We start from the raw sequence: 4835 nt of genomic DNA on the forward strand, positions 1-4835 counted from the left end.
GAGGCACTGAGGCCCCTGGCAGTCACAGGCAGGAAGAGAGGCCTGACTAGAGACCGCAGCAAGAGGACTTGTGGGCCTGGTGGCGTGAGCCCCTGAGGCTTTAGACCTGAGCGACTGAAAAGATGGAGTGGCTGGTGAGACAGAACAAGGCAGGAGGAGCTTAAGCAAGGGAGGACCCGGACGGTTTCTGCACCGGCACTGTCTGAGGCCTCGAGTAAACACGCAAGTGGAGAGGCTGAGAGCACCAGCCGCAGCCTGCGGTCAGGAACGGTCCGGCCAGAGACACACTTTGGAGTCATTAGCAGGTGAAGGAATTTAAAGCCACAGGGCTGTTGGAGTCGCATAGGAAGTGAGGGCAGATTGAATTGAAAAGAAGAGCAGTGTGTTTCCCACGTCTGCAAAACTTCCCAGAAGCCCAGTTGTAGACTGACCAGGGGAGCAGAGCCCTGCAGTCCGTGGACACAGAGGCACGGCGGGCCAGCGGCCAGTGGCCAGCCGGAAAATGGAAGGAGCCCTGGAAACGCCTGTGTGCACCTGGCAGGTGAGGAGGTAGGAAAAGCCGGCCTGGACGTGGGCCAGGGAGGAGAGGCAAGGCGGGCCAGAGGTGTTTGAGGGCCTGGGAGGAGAAAACTCAAGGAGGGAAGGGGATAAAGTGGCAGAGGGGTTGGGGGGTGCAAGCTGACAGGGAACCAGTGGATTTGGTAATTAGGAGGTTTTTGTTGACTGTAGAAGTCAGATTGCAGTGGGTGGAGGAATGAATGGGATGACAGTAAGTAGGGTAATATTATCTGCAAGGAAAATACACTCCATCTTCTGGCTTAATTACACGTCTCGGGTTGATAAATCGCGGAACTCTTGTTCCCCTCCTGTTTGGGGCTGTCTGGGCGCTGCAGAAGCCCTTCCTTTCGGAGGATGCTGTCACCAGCTCAGGACACATGCTGGTCTCTGCTCCTGAGAAGCCTTTGTCTTCACCATGCAGGCCGCGCCTTAGAGCCCAGCTGCCCCTCCAGGAACCCTGCCCTTGGCTGCTCTTCCCAGCCAAAAGCCATCTAAGCCCCCCTGAATCTGTACACTAAGCATATCTGCAAGTCTACCTTGCTTTAAACTTGCATGCCGTTTTCCTTCACTATTGATGCTTCCTGTCTTGTCTTATCTACTAGACCTCAGAGTTCACAGTCCATGCACCTGGCTATTCCTAAGAATATTGCTTTTCTTCACACTTAACATTAAATATTAATTTTCTTTAAGTTATTTATTTATGCATACGAGAACCGCGGTACAGGCCAGAGGTGTAAGGGATAAAAGGGTTCACCAGAGACAGAATGGGGAGCAGGACAGGCAGATTGACTGAAATCCACTGCTGAGGGGAGCATGAGATAAGAGATCTGCTGCACCATGTGGGTCACTTCCCTGGCTGGGGATCAAACTTGTGCTGCAATGGCTGCAGACAGTTGCATAATGCTGTGCTTTAACCCCTTGTGCCACCAGAGAGGGCCCTAGATATTAATACTTATACATGCTGGCTGCTCAATAAATAGTAAATCATAAGAGGAACTAGCTAGATCCAACAGGCTAGTGTACCATCTTTAGTTTAAATACTCTTTGCAAATGAAAACATGAATTTTGAAGTCAGCTGAAGCAGAGTTAAATGTCAAACATTCAATCCAGTCCAAAGCATCCCTAATCCAGGAAGGGAAATAAATGTCACCAAGGGTGGAATTGCTATAGTAAATCACACAATAAACTGAATTGGGTCACCCTCAAAATTCATGTGTTAAAAGAAAAATCATCTGTTGATGCCTTAACCCCAGAACTTCAAAATGTAACTGACTTAGAGACAGGATCTTTGAGGCCCTGAGTGTGGGCGCTAATTCAATCTGACTGGTGTTCTCATAAGAAAAGAGGTCAGACACTCAAAGAGTGTGAGACACACAAGAGGTGAGAAGGCATCGGGGTGAGAACCAGGAGCAGCCCACGGGGAGGCGGCTTTGCACAGGCCAGGCCCAGGGCAGCCTGCGGCAGCCCGCAGAGGCCTCCAAAAAGCCTGCCGACGCCTTGACCTTGGACACAGTCCTGGTCTCCAGAACTGTGAGGAAATAAGTATTTTGTCTTTGGTATTTTGTTATGGCAGCCCAAGGAGGCTAGTTGCCAAGCAGGTAGTAAGGAGCCATATTGTATGGTAAGGAAGGAGTGACTTGACAGTGGACCGAGCAAGACTTTGTTCTTTTCTATGTGATTGTGTGCAAGTGACATGGCTTCTCTAAACAAGTCTCCACACATAATTCCTCTGTGGGTTTTTAAATAAGGAATATGTATACTATATACTATTATAAATGTATAATACACGTGTTTCTATACAAATAGAAATATTTAAAATAGAAGGAGCACTCAATAAAGGATAACTATTTCATAGTATGGGTGGAATATTATACAAGCATCAAAAGGATTGCTCTGAAGGCTAGGTAGCCACATGTCTGTCTTGTTATACCTCATCTTAAATATATTGTTACTGGCTAATTATTGTCAAATTATAATTTTTATATTCAATATATCAAATATGACACATTTTAAATATTCTAATAACAATATATTATGGACTAAGAAAAAACAAAAATTATATAACCCTACTAGTTACAATGACCTAAAAATTATGCATGCATGTTAGCAAGGTTGTAAGGTGATATGTAAGTGAGAATATCATCTTTTAATGCTGAATCTGTTAGGATTCTGTTGGGGTAGGGCAGGGGGAAGAACTGAACTTGAACTAACTTAGACCAAAACTGGAATGTATTTAATCCCAACTTAATTGTGTTGAGCAATGAAACTACAGAACAGCAATAATCCAGCTGGCCTATTGGAACAATGGGACTGGGAGTTTCAACATCTTAAGAGTCTCTTTCCATGTTGAGATTCTGCTGTTGGCTTCCTTCCTATTCAATGGAAAAAACCATATCCCCCAAACCACACTTTCCAAGTTCTGTCTCCAACGAGGGACTCCCTGTTCTTACTCTCAGTCAAGTCTTCAGTTCACCTCTCAGGCACTGGTTACAGTATTGATGATCACTCTTCAATCAGCTCAAATATTGTTGAGAAGGTAATCAATCAATCGTCAATCAATCATGGAAGGAAGCCAGATGACAGAAGGGGACTGTCACTCAGAAATTGTAGGCTTGAGTGTTGAAGTGGTTTCCAGAAGGAGAGCTGGTACTTGGTAAATCAAAAAACATATCCAGTCTGGTTGCTCCTTGGTGGTGCAGCGGGTTAAAGCACAGCACTGCAAGCTAGCCGCAGCTGCTTCAGTGCAAGCTTAACCCCCTACCCCAGAAGGTGCCCCACATGGCGCGGCAGACCTCTCCTGTCCCGCCTGCTGCTCCCCTCAGCAGTGGACTTGGTTGATCTGCGGGTTCTGCACCCCACTCTGACTCTGGTGAATCCTCTCACTGTCCCTGCACCTCTGGCCTGTACCCCAGCTCTGTGTGCACAAATAAATAAATAAATCTTTAAAAAAATAAACATATCTACTATGTGTGCAGTTAATGTTTTTATTTGCCAAAAAGTTAGAATTGAGTAACTTCAAAGGAAAGGAAAATTGGGGGCACACGCGAACCATCTTTCTGTTTTTGTTTCACTTCTACGCTATCTTAACTTAGTACGCGCTGCACCTGCACTCTATTTCATCACGCAGCAGAAGTCCTTGCAGAAACAGTGGGTGACGATGTCCAGGAAGAATCACCTTTGGCTTGTTCCTGGTTCAGTATCAAGATGTATTCCTTTCCTATGGGGTTAGGACAGATTCATATTTGATGCATCTAATTTTCTTTCTTTTAAAAAAAATTTAGTTTTGGGCCCTCCCTGGCGGCACAATGGGTTAAAGCACAGCACTAAGAAGCTTAAGCCACTTCCGCATGAGTTCGATCCCCGCCTGCTCCGGAGGCGACCACATGGCGCGGCAGACCTCTCCTGGCCCGCCCGCTGCTACCCTCAGCAGTGTGCTTCCTCCATCTGCCTGTTCCTGCTCCCCACTCTGTCTCTGGTGAATCCTTTCACCCTCCGCATCTCTGGCCTGTACCTCAGTTCTGTATGAATAAATAAATACATTTTAAAAAAAAATTTAGTTTTATTTATTCATGCATACAAGACCTGGAGTACAGGCCAGAGGTGCAGGGGATGAAAGGACTCACCAGAGACAGAGCGGGCAGCAGAACAGGCAGATTGACTGAAATGCACTGCTGAGGGAGGGGAGCAGCAGGCAGACAACAGAGGTCTGCTGCACCTTGTGGGCCACTCCCTGGCCGGGATGGAACTCGTGCTGCAGGGGCTTCACCATGCTGAGACTCAGCCCCTTGCGCTACCAGGGAGGTCTTGAAGCAGCCAATTTTCTTTAAGATTTTCAGCACTGGGGTGGGATTTCATTGACAGTTGTACCCACGCTTTAGTGTCTTCAAAGCACTAACCAGAAAAAAGCAGACATACAGACACAGCTAGACATCCTCTTTTCCCACACCATATGTAGGAAAAATTTTAAATAAATTTGCATACAAATGCAAAGACTATTTTTAAGTCTCTTAGAAAGCACGTCCAATTCTTTACCCTTGAATATCTCCTTGTAGCAAAAGAGAGGTAATTTGACCTATGAGGTGAGATTAAAAAGATAAGAAAGAGAGGAGAAAAAAATTATTCATTTCCAGGCATGTTTAATTTCATAGCTTCCTAGGTTCCTAATGGAGTGTTGATTGCCAGTTCTTCCAGGCACAACCGCACAGTGGAGATTTTAAGATTTTAAGAGATGAAGATCGAGGGCCTAATAAATTTTTCAGGCCAAGTCTCCAGGTTCT

At 46.0% G+C, this 4835-nt stretch overlaps 1 long non-coding RNA gene across 1 annotated transcript in view; it reads left to right on the forward strand.

Annotated features, from left to right (window-relative positions):
- Positions 1–240: 240 nt before the first annotated feature.
- LOC105853316 overlaps positions 241–4835 on the forward strand; it is a 26823-nt gene continuing 22228 nt past the window's right edge. The window contains exon 1 of the long non-coding RNA XR_001145161.1: positions 241–541. This is a non-coding gene — a long non-coding RNA (uncharacterized LOC105853316). The remainder of the gene's footprint in view (positions 542–4835) is intronic.

Source organism: Condylura cristata, unplaced genomic scaffold (assembly GCF_000260355.1).
Source record: "Condylura cristata isolate star-nosed mole 26May11 unplaced genomic scaffold, ConCri1.0 scaffold00001, whole genome shotgun sequence".
Lineage (NCBI taxonomy): Eukaryota > Metazoa > Chordata > Mammalia > Eulipotyphla > Talpidae > Condylura > Condylura cristata.